This window comes from Stigmatopora nigra, chromosome 9 (genome assembly GCF_051989575.1).
Source record: "Stigmatopora nigra isolate UIUO_SnigA chromosome 9, RoL_Snig_1.1, whole genome shotgun sequence".
NCBI classification, from domain to species: Eukaryota; Metazoa; Chordata; class Actinopteri; order Syngnathiformes; family Syngnathidae; genus Stigmatopora; species Stigmatopora nigra.
The window spans coordinates 10,113,141-10,133,751 of record NC_135516.1 but is presented as its reverse complement, the minus strand read 5'-3'; the positions used below and the strand labels follow the sequence as shown (position 1 = coordinate 10,133,751).

At 39.0% G+C, this 20,611-nt stretch overlaps 1 protein-coding gene across 1 annotated transcript in view; it reads left to right on the top strand.

Annotated features, from left to right (window-relative positions):
* The first annotated feature begins 6,956 nt into the window (after positions 1 to 6,956).
* LOC144201620 (leucine-rich repeat and immunoglobulin-like domain-containing nogo receptor-interacting protein 3) overlaps positions 6,957 to 20,611 on the top strand; it is a 34,193-nt gene continuing 20,538 nt past the window's right edge. Inside the window, exons 1-2 of the mRNA XM_077724358.1 lie at positions 6,957 to 7,050; positions 13,662 to 14,376. The gene's annotated coding sequence lies outside the window, so the exon portion shown is untranslated. The remainder of the gene's footprint in view (positions 7,051 to 13,661; positions 14,377 to 20,611) is intronic.

Here is a 20,611-nt window from a genome sequence, read left to right as displayed (position 1 = left end):
TTCAGCTCGAGTTTTATTCTTCGCTGGACTATGGTGTGTCTTTCTGTCCCTTCTCCTGTGAATTTAAATGATTTGTCGCTGGTAAGGAGAATTCCAATCCATTTGAACTGGGAGAGTTGGCAGCAAATAGACATGGAATGGATGTTTGTCAATGGCAGTCAAGGAGCCAAGTTGAAGTAATGGAAAATGGTGATTTCTTCTCTTTTAGGTGTAACAGTTGTTTTTAAATCCATAAGTAATCTCAGTTTACCTAAAAAAATGTCTTTTGACAAACATTTTTGATTTCTTATTTATTTGTATGTTTGTTTGTAGTTGTTATTTGTGCAATATGTAATGGAAGCTTTAAATGTCAATTATAATAATGAATTCAATTTAAAAAATGAGAATAAATACATCACTATATATATATTTTATTACCTATTTATTTATGTCTAAAAGGTATTTTCCTGTGTCTGTATTCTCACCCTTTTGCTACTGTGATAGTGAAATTTCCTGAATAAAGTTATCTAATTTAATCTAATTGACCACAGGAGGGGAATCGGACAGCGCCTGATTGGATGTCAATCATGGTCCCTGCTGCTGAAAGAATGAAATTCAAGTTGAGACATTGAGGGCTTGATGATAAAGAAGCCAAATGCACTTTGAATTGTTCTCAAGCTGTCGCCTACGTGGCTCTCAGCTAAATTCTCTGTCCAACACTGTAGGAATGAGTCAGACTCCTCTCTCTCTCTCTCTCTCTCTCTCTCTCTCTCTCTCTCTCTCTCTCTCTCTCTCTCTTGGTCGGTCCCTTTCTTTTCTCTGCGCCCACTGGCTGTTTGTCACTCTGTCGCCCTCTCCTATTTGTCTTCTCCGTCTCCTCTCTCATCTGCTACTTACGTAATAAAAGCAGTGCGCGCTGACAGTAGAAAACTCCGGTCCTGGCCGCGTCTCGGATTGAATAGGAAGCCCCTTTCGGTCTGTCTCCTTGTTTGGCGGGGGCGCCGTGACAGCTGTGCACTCCAACATGGGCAAGTGCTTACATACAAGCTGTCTTTCCTCCTCTTCACATTCGCCACTTAAGCTGACAGCCCAGCCATTTCTATATGGGCACCACAATCAATCTGTTAGGTTTGATGTTCTTATTTGATTTCAAAGTCTTTGTTATGATTATTATTTTTTGATAACCCTTCTACAGTTGTCAAAGATTCTGTAAGCGCAATCCACTCGCTGTCCTTGCTTGCTTACCTGCGTTTAGGTCTTGAAAATTGACAAATTAATTGGTGACCCTTGGAGAATACAAGCAGGACAAGACACAATTTGTCTTTTTTTCAGTTTTTTTGCTTCAAAACCTCATTTCATGAGGTCCAAAATCATAAATCCAGGTTCAAAGACCAACCAGGAATACAAGGTTTTTTATTCAGGTTCAAAGGATCTACCTGGAATCCCAGTCCAGATTCAAGGACATACCTGGAATTCAAAGTCTTTCAATCTAGATCCAAGAACTCTTATTTCCATTTCTGACAAACCTTGCAAATGCCCCCCAGTCAACAGTTAATTTAAAAAAAAACATTTAAAAGCTCCCACTAAATAACAACTAGGGAATGTCTACAGTATATAACAATACAATCATTTATCATATTTATTTATGGTTGTAGGAGAAGTCAAAAGACAAAATTGCAGTCGGATACAAGAATTGAAGTGAGATTTGTCTGTCCGAGATGGAACACGCACAAATCCGTCGCCCCCTTCTTCGACAAATGGCGTGTTTGTTTATCTCGGCGCTGCAGGCACTCGGAGAAACGGTTCTGATTTGTATCGCGGGTTCACATATGCGATGGTGATGCCTTCCGTGCGTTCCACCATGATTGCTTATTGGCTGTTTGCCGAGTGCACATTATGTAGATTGACCGTATATGGCTCAGTACATTTGCATGTTGTGCCGACACGTTTTCTATATAAATCAGTGGGTCAATCCATTTTATTTAAAAGCTACAAAAAAACATGGACGGAATGAAAAGACTTGACTGTTCAGTGGAGTATATATATTCTTGAATGTATGAAAGGCTGCAGGAACGGGAACAATTCGCTTCAGTTGACTTGATTTACTCCCCGGGGCCTTTTGTGCCATGATGTCCCTGTAATGCCTTCACAGATAATATAGAAATTTTGTTTGGTTTCTCAAGCATGGAATCAAAAGAAATGACAACAGAATAAAAGAAGAAAAAAAATATATGGTTCAATAGAAGGAAGTTGTGGTTTGTGTACCATAAATGTTTGCGTAGAGTAACACAGAAATGTCAGGGACAGCAGCGCCAAGGCCTTCTTGACTAGTCGAAGCACTCAACAATTTACAGCCTATTTTGCCATCGTTTTTCATCAAATTGTTTCGATTTATTCTCCATGGCACTTTTGTTGACTTGCAGGACTGTCAAACTCATTTTTAAGGGTTGCGTGGGAGTTACGGTTTCCTTCCTGCTGTGAACAATTGATTAATTTCCAACAAATAATAATAATATTAATAATAATAATCAGACATAGGCTTTGTCATCATCATTGACTTGACAAAAGCCAAATTGTCATCATACCCAGGTGCGTTACCTCACCCTGAAGATATTTCACAGATGGGATTGTGTGTCGTGCTACCGCAAGTTTAGAGTCCTGATGGATGTGGGGGAAAAAACTGTCCTTAAGCCTATTTTTCCATACTTTTTGCAGCAGCTGGAACAGGTTGTGACCAGGGTGGTATGGGTCCCCGACAATGTTCCTGGCTTTTGATTCTCACATGAATCAACAACAACAAAAAAGTCCATATATTCTTTCATTCATTCATTACTGCTTATACTCACAAGATTAGTGGCCGGCGTTGTTGCCACACCAATCAAATCTAGAGCAGGGCCTTCAATTTTCATATTCCGAAACTTCAAATTATCAAATGAACTTTCTTAATTTCTCCATCTTGGAAGGTGACGTGCACTTGGTGATAAAAGCATCCGGCAATAGCGCCTACTATAAGTCATCCTATTTCCTTGTATCCCTGCCAAAGTCACATAACATTTCCATTTATTACCCTAGTGCAGTCAGGGTGCAGCAATGAACGCACAATGAGCCTCGTCCATCAAGGTTTTTTTCCCTTCCAGATTTCAAATGCCACAAAGCTTGACCAAGCGCTTGTTAATTTCTTAATACATCACAGCATAATTGCCACTTTGCCTGTGATTGCAAACAGAACAAAAGTACTTCCGGAAGAGCTGATTTATTGGAGGACAACGCTGGGTTTGTATGGCGCTCTGGCTTTGGCGGACACGAGACAATCCGTCATCCGATGGCTGCCGCTTTGGTCTCAGGTGTTCGGCCCGCTGCGAGAGAAGCCAGTCTGCATCAGCACACGCCATCTATTACCTAGCCCCTTACCGCAGCCCCCCCCCCCCCCCCCATTCCCTGCAGGGAGGAGGCGGCGCTCATCATTCTTCCATCTCCATCAGCGCCCGTGATTGGCTTATTATCAGATGTCCTGTGTGGGGAAAGAATGGAGCACGCATCAGTGCACACATTTTTCTTTCTTTCCACGTGCACACACTTGCGAGCACCCCCTTGTGCCGACAGTGTCGACACGGGTAGCAAAGAGGATAACAGCTTCTTCTGGAGTGGGGCAGTTTTTGCATCCTGCTGGGACTCAACACTCGCACAACATGAGATGAGTTGTTGGAAAAAATGAAGGATTTTTATATTAACCTCACGGTCATTTTGGCCGATTTCCACTCTGAATACAGTATAAAGTAATGAAAGACATCATTATGACAATTTGCTGTTGAAATGACTTTAGTTTTACGACGTGAATTACATTTTTGGCTGTCATTGACACTAAAACAAGATCGGTAATGCCAAGTAAAAATGTCAATAGCAGTGAATGAGTAAACCTCTTTAACAACCCAAAATGATGTCATAAGACACAAATCATGATGATTTTAATTGTGTAGTATTAAAATATATGACTTAATTGCAATAGTAATGTTTCAATCTTGCAATGTTATGATTTCAACCATGCAATATTTGGATTTTTCTGTCATAATGTTATTATAGATGACAACATATTTGCAATTGAACAATGTTATTCCCCTATTTTTATATTTTCTTTCTCCAAATATTACTTCAACATCTTAATATAATACCAGAATCAATTTTGTGTTGATAAAGACTTTACGTCGCCCAAAGATGAAAAAATAAGTGACAAAATAAAAATAACAAATGTTTTCTCCTTATATTACTTGAATCTCCTAATATTCTACTTAACATAATTTTGTGTTGATCCAGGCCTTAAACATTTTAGCATTTTCAACACAGTCTTTTTTTGTATTGAAATGTATTCACCAACATTTCTCCCTACTTGTACGTCTTTTTCCCCCAGATCTAATAAAATATGTTTTATTCAAGGTATTTGACAGTCGTGGAGATGCATTTTTTTTTCATTTCTTACTGCTCACTTGCGTCTTCCACGTTAAGGAGCTCAAGGAGTCAAGAGTTCAGTAGATTTGTCCACAGAGCTCATGTGTACAGGTGAGCTTTATATACAAGGAGCATGAACACCATGTGATTTGAAGGCACTAGCGACACAGAAAGCTTTGACATTCTCCCACCTCCTCTCTTCCATTCTCTTCTCTTTGCACAAGGCTTCCATTTGCGGGCCATGGCGTCTGCAAACGCAAACAATTTCATGCTGTATTTCTGCCAAAGCCTCAATTTTCCCTCCACTTTCACCCACTCACTTGTCATTCTTCCTCCACTTAGGATGAATACCTCTCCTCTTTTCCGCTGGACTACATGAGTGGAAGCTTATTTGAAATTCACTCTGTGTTTCAAACACTCTCTAAGGGGAGTCCACAATGTTGTGCCCGAGGGGGGGGGACTGTGTTTGTTTCTCGTGCCCTTACATAGATGGCAGGCACATTGACCAAAAGTGTGGAGAAAGCTGCAAAAGGATGGAAAGTTTTGGGGGGGTTAAAGTAGAAATGTGTTGCTGAAGGCAACAGTAGAGGCGTTCAAATCCTTGGCTTAGTCGGGAATGTGTGGGAGGGAGAAAATGCCGTTTTTTTTTTCCAACATGATCTGCCCCTCAGCAGGTTTTTAAGCATCAATCATAGCAGAAGTTTGTGATACTCAGTGGAACTAGAAAATGCCATTTCATAGTAGTGGGTAAACTCCTTTTGGATTTTTTCCTGTTGATTTTGAAGCATTTCTGAGTCACTTATTGTTGATTTAAAAAAATAGTAATAATGTTTTTGTGTGTCCAGCAAAATTGATTTTTGTGCGTCTGACTTGAAAATATAGAGTGTCAAAGTGGCGGTCCGGGGGCCAAATGTGGCACGCCACATCATTTTGTGTGGCCCGGGAAAGTAAATCATGAGTGGTGACTTTCTGTTTTGGAAACAAATTAAAATGATAGTATAGATGTATATTACATTTCCTGATTTCCCCCTTTTTAATCAATAATTGTAATTTTTTAATCATTTTTTTCTGTGTTTTTAGTTTAAAAAATTCATCTCAAAATATATAAAAAAGGCTAAAATAAACATTGTTTTAGATTTATGAAAAACTGAATATTATAACTAACCATCAAAATGATACAATTTTGCATATCCACTTGTGTATTAGATTCCCTAAACACATTCAATGAAAGAAAAAGTCCTTCTCTGTCCAACTTCAACCTGTTATTGAATCATGTGGACGAACTAATAAAAGACAAATTGAAAGAAAAGTGTATCCAAGCATCCTGTGGGTGGTTGAATGGGGTTATAGTGTTATTTTGTTTTAATTTCATTTCTTTTTTATTCAAGGCTTCACACATTTTAAGGCTTTGATGGTTAAGAAAATACTTTTAGATGCTGCTTCTAAATGATACCCATGTTCTTTTCTCCCCAAAGCGACAATGTTTTCCTTTCTTGCCCTGCACAACACAATACGACACACTCAGACTCCCACACACTAAATGAACTGTGTGATGAAAAAATAAAATTCCACAATAACAAGGCAGGTGAGGACAGCCTCAGGTGGGCTCAGATGTGCCTTGTCACGTGCAAAAGGGAAAAACAACAAGATTTAATGTGTGGAGCACCCAATATTACCCAGTGTTGTGACCTCTGACTTGTTGTATGTCACGGCTTATTTCCTCAAAGACTGCAAGATGAAAGGCTACAAAAATGGGTGCACACACCTTAAATGTCGCATGGGGACCCCACTGCAGAGATCAGAGGCAGTAAAAGTACACACGTTGTGATGTATTAATTTATATATATAATATCATCACTTTATCATTATATTGATACATATTTTTTTTAAATTAAAATAAAATTGTTTTATTATAGGGATTAAAATTCACAGTTTAATTGCTGGAAACGTTTTAAAAATTGTAATGTTTTTAAATTATTTAATTAATTAATGTTTTTTTTTTTTTTTTTTTTTTTTACCAATCAGTTGAGTTGAGGGTGTCACATGGGATGGATGGTAAGTAGTAACGGGCCAACATAAAACATGATTTAAACATATTATTTCACGAAAATAGAAGATGATGAAGATATGCTCAAACGGCACTTGTTTGACTTATTGTTTGATTTATTCTGCTTTTCCGTAATAGTGGGAATAAGCTAACTTTAGCTCGCGTTAGCTAGCTTTAGTGTGTTGATGCATACAGTCAACCCGGTGTGTATCCTGTTAACGCCCATTTTTGTTAGTAAATCCAAAGTACGTTGTACTGTTTCTGATTACTACCTGAGGTGTAAAAGCAGATAATTTAATCAAACAAAGCTGTATAGTACCAAGAAAGTTTCTGAAGTGACTAACTATGCCTTCAAATAAAAGAGAATCATGATAAATGTTAATAAGATTCCAGAGTACACAAATGTTTGTTCACAAGTACAAAAGTATTGCTTTGCTTTTCACCCACTGAGGTCAGTTTCATGAAAAATGAATCTAATGTCTTTCAGAAAAGGTGAGTCGGGCCACCTGTACAACAATAACTCCATTGTTTAACCAGGATGAAGATATCCATAAATAGTAATTAATCAGTGGCAGAAAAAGGTAAGTACGCAATGCAAATGAGTGCACAGTCTCTGTTTCCTTATTGAGAAATTGAATAGAAAGCATTCATGCAATCATAAACAATTAAAAAAAAAAAGCAATAATGGGACAGATGTGCTCTTCCCTCAACACCCATTTGGCAGCTCATTACTGGCTGCTTGCTTATATTCATCTTTATTTGCATTTTTGCACAAGTAAACAGAGTACGTTTTATGAGTGTTGTCTGATATCTCGGAAATGTTCATAAAAACACGTTTAATCTTCATTTCATAGTGATATGCAGCATCGTGTGTGTGTATATATACCCTTTTTTTTAAATCTACAAAGATGTAAATTAAAAGTTTATAATATATAATAATTCATTAGATTTTGGAAGGTATTTTGTTCACTTGACCTTAGTGTCCATTGGTGCCAATGTAAAAACCTGATGATTACTCAAACCACACTAATAATTGAGAATCACTACTGCAGTAGCACTTTAAAAGAAAAACAGATCTTGTATAATACCTCGATAAACACCTCGACAGTCCTATAATAAACCTTTAAGCATGGCCAAATAATTGATTGACTGTGATATGTTTTTTTTTTACCCCAAAACAGTAGATTTGATGCCAGCAGGGAATGTTGACACATTGACAATCCAATTACCATAACATCATTTCTGAAATCAGTGCGGTATCTCTAAAACAAAGAAGCCCGTGTAGATGAGAGGAAGGCGCTAGATAAATGATCTTGCTGACAGCTTTACACGCATCAGAGTGCACGCCGCTGCACGCGCCGTCTCTGTGGGGGCCTCGGGCCAGCTCTGCATTTGATAGTAAAGCTTTATTATGGAGCAAAGTTCTTCCCCTAATTTAAGATGCAATTAACTTATTTCATTTTGAGTATGTGTGTTTATGTGTGTGAGAGACTGCGTGCCCTCATCTGGCTGCAGGACTTGAGATTATAATAGGGTATGTTAAAATTGGAAATTAGGCTTAATGTAATCATCTTTTACACTTGAAATTTCCATTCAAGAAAAAAAATGAGGATAGTTTATTTTATGCAAAGCCTTAAAATGTAATACCCAAGCATTTTACAGCAAGTTCCACCTGTTATATTCTTATATCTCTGCAATATTTTGTTGATTGTAAACCTTTGCTGCCATTGACGGTAATAGACGTCAAATTCATTTCATCTATGTGAGTGTCAATGTATCTTTTTGCAGTGTTTTTGTAGGACAGCTGCCATCTCTCCCAGTCAAAATAGATTTGGGTTTATTGCTGTCATTAGAAGGGTTAATAGTAAAGCAAAACAAATTCATAGAAAAATTTTTTTTTTCCTTAAAAAGGCGAGTGAAATTGGAAACTACACAAAATTTATGTTCAAAACCTATTTTTTTTGTTTAATTCAGTGGCTTGCTTAAGATGCAAACAATGTTTTGAAAACCATTAATTGTGCAAAAAGGCATTGGGAAAGATAAAAGAACACTAATTTAATGGTGCAAAATGAGTCAGTGGTATTAAAATTGATGAATCTATTTAATCTAGGTATCAAAACACCGAGCTAACTCTACAAGTATATTCATCGTTTGCGATACAGCTGCCACACTTTTATGCTTCAAAAGGCTCCCAAGTCATGGAAAACTATCATTTATCAAACTTCATGTCCTGGGGAGCCTGCTGCTCTTGGGATCAAACAATAAAGACTGGCGAGGGGCGGGGGGGTTTGCTATTTTGGCCGTCAAAGGTCGCGATTAGCTGTGTGTGATTGTGAAACAAATGAGCTTTTAAGCTAGAGCTAGTGAGGTGACATTCTCCTGGGCTACCTCATTTATCCCCCTCATCCTCTTCTAAGCTGAGTACCAGACAGACGTTGGTGGTATGTGCCTCACTTTTTGGGCCGCCAGGGACTTCTTATTCTGGATGGTGACCCAGATGCTCTGATCTTCTGTCCATCACGCTTCTGTTTTGGGCTTACAATACAATTGCATACATCTACCAGGTGGCGGTTCTTTGTCGGCTTGACTAGACATTATACAGGATAATATCCTATATAATGTATGTGAGGATATAGTACACCATACATTTTTGTATGTACGTATAATACGTTTTTTGGTGTCATTTTTGGGACCACTTGGTTATGATGTTACCTACCACACCTGATAACATGTCCTGTCGAAGTGAAGGTTGGCGTTTTAGTCATTGTTATGTAACCTGATTTGTTGGCATCAATTGTATGGAATGAATCTTGAGCAAGTTGGTAAAGACCGATGGTCGACGCTAGTTTATGTTCGAGGGGAGGATGTCCCTAACGGGACAAGCCAAAAGAAATCGACAAAGGGGAAGAGGTGTCTGTTCTGAGTCGAGCAAGAACACACGCTCAATGCCTGTGTCAGTAAATGTTGCAAGCCGCCCGCCCCCTCATCCTTGTCCTTCCTCCAAGAGAGCAGCCTGAGGACAAACAGCAGCTTCTCTCTCTTCCACGCGCTTTCTCGCATGCTCATCAAAACCTCTCTCGTTCCTTCTTTAGGCTGTCACCTCCTCTTCTTTCTTCCTTTTGCCCCCAATCCTCCTTTCGTCTACCTTATCACTCTCCACTCAGGCCCGTATTGATCTTTAAATACCTTTACATTCATATCTCCCAATTAACACATCCATTTTCTTTTCATTTGTTTTTGCACTCAAAAGACATGATACAGTAGTTTTTTCGACAAGAGAAGACAAAAGTTCAGTTACAAGTTGACGTGAAAGGTTGCATGACATGACATGATTCAGCAGAATGAAATGAACCATTGAATTTGGTTTCAGGTCACTGGAGGAGGCCCATATGTCTTCTTTTTTTGTATCTAAGGATTCAAACTATGTAGCTACAATGCTCACAAGCTGTCTTTTGTAATGTTCTGTTTGGGATAAAAAGCTCAAGAAAGCCAATACATTAAAATGTCAAATTTAGCATATTTAAATGTAAAACGTTTCCCATTTAAATTGGTGTCGTGACATTTTAATCATGTTGACAGGAATGTTAAATTTACCTTTGACAAATTCATCACTGAGGAATACATAAGGACATATAAATGGTATACATATCATTAAATGTACAGTCAGTAATACAGATGTGAATAAACATGCCATTTATAACATGATACAAAGACATGTGGAAAGTACTCTTACAAGAAAAAATTCCATTTGAGAGGCCAAAGCCTACCTTTGTGGAAAATGAATGCAAACAGCATCTCATCCTTCTACATTATTTCAGGTAATTGTGAATCTGCTCTAAATTAGAACTGATTAGGAGCACTTAAAGCACAGACAAAAGAAGCGTAATAATGAATAGTGAACGTCTTTTCTGCTAGGTGAGTTCTACCTTCCCTTTAGGTACTCTTACAAATCCCTAAAAAATGATTCAGACCTCTGAAGTGTGTGGCAAATGAGATAAAGTCAAATAATCAATTTCTCCCCTGAAAATGATACAATCACATTCACTTCCTTGCTTCCCCTTTCCACTTCTTACCCGAATCACGTCGTGCTTTCTCCCCAAACCCCTTCTACTCAGCTGCTTTGTTTCTGGTATCTGGCACCCTCCTCGTTCTTAGCACATTATCCCTTTTTGATATCCTCCACGTGTGTGCGCCGTGTGTCCTCCCATCTGTGGCTGCGTATTTCTTTCCTTATCCTTCAATTTCACTGTCGCTTTTCTCCACCCCGACCGCTAGCCCTGCAGTCCATTTCCCCTCCTGCTCACCACCCTGTTCACGTCCAAGTCTGTTTCTCATGATAAGGCACTCACATCCTTGCACACCCACACACACACACATATACGCACAAATAATGGTACGTAATTGCTGTGATAGTTAGCATCACAGCTAACTGTTATTTCCGTCCTCTCAAGCTAAATCAATGATCTAGCACACCAAATAGAAAAACCAAGGGAGGCTGACAGAGTGAGAGAGCAAATAGAAGAGGACAAAAAAGTTATTTTCTTTAAAATACATTTAGTACAGGCTGCACTGGAAACAAATGTGCTCCTTGACAGCTCACGGTAATCTCAGCGGGAGAGAGACCGAGAGAGCGAGTGTTGGAAAAAAACTGCATTACACTGCTATACTCTGTCTATCCACAGCCAAGCCAATTGGAGGAATAGCAATTTCCAAGGGGAATTGCATGTGAAAACTCTGACAAATAATCCCAATGAAAGGATTGAACCTAGTCCACCTTTTGATGCATTGTAGTAGAAATTAGGCCCTCAAGTCCATTGCACACTTTGATGTCATAGTTTCTGTTTAAGATCTATGGCAGTGGCTGTCAAGAGAAATAATCCCATTTTTCTTAATTAGTCTGAAAATTATTATTTCGTGATTATAAGAATGTACCGTATTTTCACGACTATAAGGCGCACTTAAAAGTCGTAAATTTTCTCCAAAATAGACAGTGCGCCTTATAATCCAGTGCGCCTTATATATGGAAAAAACAGAAAACGAAAAACCACCACCGTCGGATATTAAAAAAACACAAACGCCTGAACTGAAACAATACTGTTAAATATGCAGATGCAATCTTAGTTTACAAAATCTTCCATCAAATAGCTCCTCCCCCACTGCAAGATTTTATACTAGTATACTAGTACTTATAATACAGTGCGCCTTATATATGGAAAAAAATTATTCATTGAGGGTGCGCCTTATAATGCGGTGCGCCTTATAGTCGTAAAAATACGGTCATTTTCTGCATAGTTACTGGCAGAGAAATCTACGGCAATTCTACTGATTGGCATTTCAAGAGTGCAATGTGAGTACATATTGTAAATAGTCCATTTTTAATTTAATATAGGATCCTTTCACATATACTAAAATTGGGCACATACTTTTGCAACTCACGGTATGCTATAGATCAGCTTTATTAGGTCTGTGACATCGTCATGTCTACAGTTACTGGATTGGACATAGTCAGGGTCATGTGAGATGTGTGGTATTTTTGTGAGTGTGACAACGGCCACCATGCAAGTGTACTTGGCTCTTTTCCAATGCGCACGTTGAGTGTCAAAATGCAAAGTTGCCAAGCATACAAATAAAGAACAAGGAGCGTGATTAGTTGCATGACACCGCTGCCGAGAGCCAGTGATGTATGAGTGCTCAAATCCGATTTTCACTTTCACTCCAGCGCAGTCACTTTGCCGGTGGAATTGATTTGCATATTTACTGGTGCTTAATAAGATGAAATTCTAAATTTGTTGAATTATTATTATTATTTTTTTTGGCTTGGGTTTTTATAGATTAGATGAATCCTTGGAAATGATGTTCCAAACATTTGATATATTTCTGGAAGTTCACATACTGTGTAAAAGCGCAAATCAAATGCCATCGTATTCTGTTCTAAATGTCACTGCGGTGAATGTTGTCCCAATGGTGGAGCTCGGACAAAAGTCACTTGGCTTTAGCATGGACGGCATTAATATGAAGGGCTTCACTTTGGAAATTATTTCCTGACCTTGACAGACCAAGTACATTTATATTTATATAGAACATTCCAAAAGGAGAACTGGCAAAGTGCTTTACATAGTTCAAATACGCCAATCCAAATATTCCACATTGTCCACAGCTGTAATGGAAAAGGCTCAAATTTCCAATCATGTTTCTCCAATTAAAATTCACTTGCCAGCATTTCTTGAAAATTCAGTTTTTGTATGAATAAATATTTGTATTTTCTGTAATCGCCATAACTACCCAAAGTCTGACGCAAAGTGTAAATCCTTAACTGAGAACTGCAGCAGTATGTTAAGGTCAACAATGAAATCCTTCTGTACCAAATTGTGTTTGACATTTAAATCTCACTTAATTAGAAAATTGATTTTGAATCAATAATGCCAGAATCTCTTTTTTCATCCATTTTGAGTGGGAAGACGAAAAGTAGGCCAATGAATGTTACCTAAGCTGGCAAGTACTTATACATTATTCACGTTCCAATAAATAATATGGAGCATTAATTGCTTTCTTTTTCAAGTTCTGACCTTTTCTTAAAAAAAATATTAATAATATTGCAGCGGTAGAGCAGTCCATCAATATTAAAAGAAGGAAAATTGCACCATACAGTGTTGAGAGGTGACAGTTTAATGATTCAATGAATCGCACATCCGGCACACGTCATCAACGTTAATGAGGTTTCTGTGTACTGCAGTTAACTAATTAATACCTTACATGAAATTGAAGAATACTTTATCTCAATTAACAACTAAAGAAAGGCGCTCCTTTCCTCACCTCCATTTTCTAATTACTATATAGCAGCAGCAACTGAATCTTTATCCTTCTATTCATTATCTATAATACTTATTTTTGTCATTGTGCATACTTTGTATTTCTTAATAATGGCAGTGTTTTGAATTAGGACTGTCTCTGGTCCATTTTTTTTTTCAAACGGTCAATGTCCATTTTTTTCCCCCAAGTTTAATTTATTTGTGAGCATCAATGGATCCATTTTACTTCTGTCGACATGTCCAGAATTTTTCTAATAGTCCAATAATTTTCAATCAAAAGCCTTTATTGTCATTTATTATAAATTCTAAAATATTGCAACGAACACTTCTACTTTACTGTATTGTAACATTTGTCCCTGTTTTCTTTTTTTCTTCTCACCTAGACTGAATATTTCAAGAGCCACCCTCAACTGTCCAACTCTGATTGGTGACTCCAAATAGCCAGAGTAGCTTCAACAGATAGGCTGTGATTGAAAGGATGAAGTTGGGGAGTAAAGCGGAGGGGAGGAGGCTTTGGGAGAAAGAGTGGGTGAGAGAGAGACAGAGAGAGAGAGAAAGAGAGAGGGAGAGAGATAGGGGAGAGCAATGAAAAGCATACTAAACGAGAGAGACTCTCATACCATAGCAGGCACAGGCAGGCACCACATCTTCTGACCACCATAGACCTGAGCTCAAGGAGAAACTGGAGGGCACTTTGACCTATGGAACAATCTTACCCTTCCCGTTCCCTTGAATGCTCTCTTTTCTGCCCCCGGATTCACTCTGCGGACAAAATCAACGACCACGAGTGAAGGGGAGCCGTGTACAGACCATCTTGCCGGAGGGAGGAATTGAAGGAGGCGTGGAGGGACAGAAAGAGCGAGAAATAGGAGGTGTGAGTGGCAGGTGCCGATGCCAGACTCCCAAAGTGAAAGTGGGAGTCGCTGAAGCGTGGGGGACCGGGGACGGGGTGGGGGGGGAAAGCGACCTGAGGAACGCGACACGTGTGCAACGGTATTTTGGAAGCCGCCAAGAGAGAGACGGACGACCAGAAAAGAAATTCGTCCAACGTGCAGCTGGGCAGATGAGGAGGCATCGGGGACCATCGTTCAGTCCTGGGTATGAGCATACATACACATTCTATTATTTTTTTTATTGTTGTTTATGTACACCTGCATGCACCATAGAGAGATATTTTGACCTCTGCTATGTATGTAGCTTAATGTGGCAACAACAATAGAATTTGACAAATTTGACAGGCATAAAAAATGTGTAGATGTGTGTGTTTGTGAGCACGCATTTTCAAGGCTGACAAATATCCATGTTGACAGGGCTTTACCTTAAATTGGGGATGGAAAAACTTTTTTTTTTCAGCCAGGGCAATTTACAGAAATATCGAAGAAATAAGGTAAGTCTGGGCTCACCAACCTAAAGGGTGCATCTTAATTTGTATCCAAAAGTACAAGATTTCTGGCATTTCAGAGAGTAAAAGTTGTACATCATATCAAATCATGTCACACAGATGGAGTAATTAGGCTGCTCCCGATATGCAATAAGTCAATTCATTTTCTCAGCGGTTTCCAAGAAAAGTGTAGAATAAGATAACGGATTAATAAGCCATTCACATTTTTATGTAAAATATATGCCTTCCCATAATATAGCTTGAGGAACTGTGTGTAAATGACCCTCTAATTATGCTGCCTTATTTAACATAATGCAGACGTTACTGTCTCGGCATTACTTAAGTTTCGGCATTATAGGAGTTACCCGAGCGCATAACTGCAGGCGTGCAGTCACACTTGTACAGTATGTGAAATGCATAACGGGCATAGCTTCTTCTTCCCACCCATAAAATGTCACAATTGATGTGCTTAAAATAAGCTAAGTATACTTTTTGTACTTTTACTTGAACAACAAGCAACACCCTGGCAGCCCGCCAGGCTCATAAAGCTCTGGGCCCCATGGTAGATTTGGTATATTACAATTTACAACATAGTAAAAGAGAAAACAGATCAATAACCCTTCTGCTGATGTAGCTAGTCTTATATTATGAATACATTGAACTCATTGATTGCCATTGAAAGTGATAGATGTCCAATTCATTTTGAATGGGAGAGACTGGGCAGATGGTCCGAGCTGTGCTTCCAATTACAGACTGTCACCTCTCTTTCTTCACTCCTGTTCGCTTTTTGCCAGGTGATTACCTGAACTGTACGGTATCCCCTCCCCCTTTTTAACCATTCAACAAAAGAATGGATTTGAATTTCACGGCCATTTTCCCTCGTTAAACCCAAGTGAAGCACGATGTCGGTGCAGCCACTTCATCTTTTAATGCGCACTAAATTCTGAGAACATATGCAAATACTGGAGCAGCTGAATAGTCAGTGCTTCATATCAGGCAATCAGCTCATTATTTCCCCTTCCTCGTTAAATTGTGTGTGGTTTTGACTTTGTCATTGTTGCCAGTTTTTTACCCTTATCTTACTGAGCTCAAAACAACAACAAAAAAGCTCAGAGTTGATAAGTAGACCACCCACCACTTCAGCAGCCTTTGCCGGATTTAAAAAGGAAAAAAATACTTGTTACAGCGCCTTGCTATGTTGTCTTTATAACTTATTTCCTCTGCTTATCTTTTCTTATATATATATATGCTCCTACCTGGAAAATGAGGAGCGTGACAGAGCCTCGTCGTCCTATCTGCCGCTTAAGCCCGAATGAAATACTAGCGTGAAAAAGACAAGGAAGAAAGTGGAGGTGTGCTTGTACTAGCTCAAGGATAAAAGCAAGAAAATACTAGAGAGAATGTAACGGCAGCGTTGCTGACTATATAAAATCAGATTATCAAGTCAATAACGAAGAAGATGACAGGCCAGAATGCAATATACACTTGTTTGACATGGAACTAGTATTGGAAATCCAATTCTAGAGTCAGAGATTAGAAACTCGGTGGTGTGACTTGGCTCGAGTCCAATTTAGTGCAAATCAACAATTTTAGGGTTTGGCATTCAGCTGAAAAGCCAATTTGACTTGGAATTCATTATTTTCTAATATAGCCTACACAGCCGTTTTCCCCAATGCTCTAAAAGCTAGTGCACATAATAGCATTGCATTTTTCATTCATAAGTGGCTTAACATATAATGGGGTTGTGCTATAACAAGAAGCACCTGACTGAAATCAACTGATTTCACTTGTAGGACACCAGATTGGTAAAAAAAAAGGTGTCTTCATTATGGGTTGGAATAAAAACCTGCACCCACTACAGCCCTTTGTAAAATAGTTTGCCCATTCCTGCAATAGTAGAATCAGTCATATGATGACAAGTAATGAGTTAATAATGCTTAACCCCTCACTTTTCACGACGAATAACAAAGGTAGTATTGGGAAATTTACTTGTGTTTATTTTGTAACACTCACACAATGCAAAATGCCTGTGGTGGTGGTGTTTATCTAGTACATAACCTTAAAGTAAATATTGGTTTACACAACCGCTGCCACCAGTGGGACTCCATGATGTATTTATTTACACAGGAATCGTGATCTCATTCTCAACTTTGCAGCCCTCACTAAATCAATTCAAGTAGATTATTGGCAGATATTGAAGTGACTGCTGGTAAAACTGCACCAAAACTCTAGGGAAGGCAATGTACATTTTCACCCAGTCAATCATTTGTGGCAGTTCTATCCATAAAAAAAAAAACCAAATTAACTTGTCTCCCACTGATGTTGATAAAATTGAAATCTGTTTCAATTGGGTAGAATATGATATCTTGATACATTTTCTTTCGTTTTTCCCAGTGGACCGGAAAACCAGAGATTTGAAGTATAGAAAGAAATCTGTGTCCTTAGAAATGAGCTTGTACTCTAGTTTAATGATTTGCTGTGCAGTGACTCGACTTGATTGGCAAAATGCCAAAGCAATGCGTGGAAGTGATGAAGAAGCTCTCCAACGAAATGTCCCTTCATGTTTACCCACCCGTGTATGAGCCCAAAACGTTTTGACCTTGCCAGATGCGCCACGCAGGGAATTGTCTTTGTCCTATAGAAAAAGATTGAAAGGGCAAAGACACACACGTAGGCTAGATGCATACCAAATGAACCAGTGGAGAATTGGCTACACATGACCTTGCTCTAGCAGCTGAGGCCATACACTGAATTGGATTTAATGATCTTCTTTCCAGGATCGTTAAGCAACATTCCAGGCAATTGAGTGTCCCACTTCCCCTTAGCGTGTGCCAACGCATTAAGGGAGTTACCTATTCTTATATGGCATCCGATGTTGTCATTTTATGCGAAGTAAAGGGCAGTCCATATCATAGATGTGTTGTAAGGACTGACTGACCTTGGTAGCGCAACCTACTCAGCTGGTCTTGGCTTTTCTTGATTTCATTCCCTCAGTCACAGTAGAACGCAGTGTTTTTGCGCCCTCTTGCCCTTTTCACTTTGCTTACTTTAATTTTCTTTTCATTGGGTATTTTCTCAGACGTGACCCCAGGTCTGTAGGATCTAAATAGCTTTGGCTGATTCACTTTCTCTTCCCTTGTGGCTGCTTGACTCGGCTTGGAAAGTTTCTCATGCCCCCCCTCCCCCGACTGGTAATGAATTTGTATCCAGCATGGAGGTCTAAATTCCATTTTAAATAGGTAGATGCTTTCTTTTAAATGGAGAACATTGCTTGTGCGCAGAGTTCTTTTCGTTCTATTCGATATGTCAGGGTTATTGAGGCTAAATTAAATGTGGGCTGGAAAAAAAGGTGTCTTCTGGTTGCACGAACATTGAGAGAACAGTTTGTGTCTTTAGAGAGAGAAAAAAAAGCACAACATAAGAGGTTGCCATGGACAAATGTTCCTGTTTGTCAGATTTTATTTTTTCATTTTAAGCAAGAGGCAGCAACTGAACTCATTGACTGCCATTAAGGGGTTTTAGATGTCCAATCTATTTGAACTAGGAGCTCCGACAGAAATTGTACAAATGCATGAAATATCTAAATAATTGTCAAAAACAATTAAAAAATAATTAATGTAAAATAATTGTTTGCCTCCTAGTCAAAAAGGATTGGCCATACTATATCACCATTAAGCTTTTTTTAATATTAATTGCACTAACTACGAAAATGAGTGGTATGAAATGAATGGTAGTAAATGAGATTTATTATGGTAACTACTGCACAGTATCCAACAAACTGTCACATTCATGAGCTTATGGTATGCTTTAATGTATATATATTTTTTACCATTAAGAGCAGCTTGTACCAGATATTTTATTGACCTTGATGCTGACCTTGAATTGGTGCGGCTCTACGGCAGACATCGTCCGCTCCCCCAGCTTTTCATTCCAATTACGCAGTGAAATTTCACGTGTGTTGTATCAACAATCCGTTCAGAAATTCCATTATCAGTCATTAAACACATGAAACGGAATTTCTAATTAGATGCATGCTGTTTTGGGACCCGAGTGTCTGTCTGTCGCACATGCCTCATCGTGCTGCTGCTGTAGTGAAAGCGGGGAATAGAGTTGTCTTTGATGTCAGGCCGAGACGACGACGCCGTCTGCTTGCGTACGTTTGATGATTAAACGTGAATGTAACGAGATGTCACTACAGCAACGCCATTTGGATTCCTCTGGACTCCCAATATATTTTCCCATTCGTACAACCTTGTCATTTGTCGAGTCACTACGCTTATCTGTGGTGTTTTTCATTTTACGTAAAGAGAATTGTTGAATTTATTTAAAAAGTAATGCCAATAGAAATTGTAAAATCCACTTTTTTCAGAAAAAAATTGAAAAAAATCTGTTGACTTACATTTACCAACACTAAAATTGGATGTCAAATGGGGGTTTGCAGAATATTGAAAAGAAAATCATCTTAATTCATGCGTGAAATGGTTCCTGTCAATTATTTTTTTATTCCAAGTACTGAAATCGAATTATGATTTGACGATGCCCTTGCAGAAAATCTTCCCCGGCTTCACTTTTAAAATGCTTGCGCGCTCCTTTGTGTGTTTGTGTAGCTAATTTACCTAATACCATCTGCAGAGCCAAACCTTAGGGTAGGAGAGAACATTATTCATTAAATCTATCCACATGACTTTTGGCCAAGAGCCCTATATTGAAGCACCATTTTGTGTGAGCGTCAGCTTCTGCAAGTGCGCTTGTGATTTAGTCACATCGGGTCAATCAGTCTCACATAAGCTCACTCTTCTCCTCGTCGGCCCTTGATGCGCCATTCTCAGTAGATGAACAGCTGCGGGATCCATAAGGACTCTGTTAATGGATGCTGTTTTTCGATTGATTTCTCTTCTGATCCCGCTGCTTTGTTCAGATTGAAGACCCAAAACTGTTTTCCTAGGCCTCAACTCAAGATGGAGTGGAGCATTTTAAAAATACAAGTAAAAATGTAGTTCTCCGGTCCCTGTTCAAATTCATCTTTTGCAGATCTGTCCGCTATACCATTCTTGGCCACCTGTGGCACTATAACCCAGTCATGCAAAAGTAAATGAAGAAGAGTTTCAAAAGTACTGTAGCGGAATGTAATCGGCTTATTCTTACAGTTGTTTCATGTACCCTCTTTGCTCAATAACCTGAGTTAGAACACCCCCCTTGATGCTATTAGTCAGCACATTGATCTTTTTCAGTATTTGTTAGCATTTAGCTCATCTCGCTCACAGTCAAAATGGATTGGATGTCTTGCATTTTTCAATGGCAGCCTAAAATAGCCAAAAAATAGCATGAATTTTCCACATATTTTCCCATTTTGATTCTGCAGTGTATTGGAAATCTTTCATGATGCCAGTATTTTAGGGTCAATGTAGAAGGCCAGATTTCTGTAATGTCCTTAAGCAATGGCCTCTGTTCGACACAGACATTCACACACACATTTTGCTCCGAGGGAGTGCAGATTCATACATTATTTCTGCTTGACTGCCACACAAACAGGCTTGCACAAGCCTGGGGACGGTCCAAGCACCCCCCCCCCCCCCCAACACTCACTACATTGACACAAGCACACACACACGTGTCACAGTCCCTGCAGAACCGCAGCCATGTGAAAATCTCTTGGGAGTGCGAGTGCATATGTGTGGCTCTGTCCTTTCTGTATGTCAAATTCTTTATAATAAAGGAGCCAATTATTAGGTCACAGGTTAAGCACACACCTGTGCCTGTTTGAGAAGGTCAGCCATGTCTTTCAAATGAAATCCTTTAGTTCCAATCTAGCATGCTTATTTATAATATTCAAATGTCTATGCATGGTGAGCTCTTCCACAATTCCTATGCCGAGTTTTTAAAGTATTAGTGACTTGTTCAAATACCTATAAAGACTGTAGTCTTGATTTGATATTGCTTTTTGCCATTTGC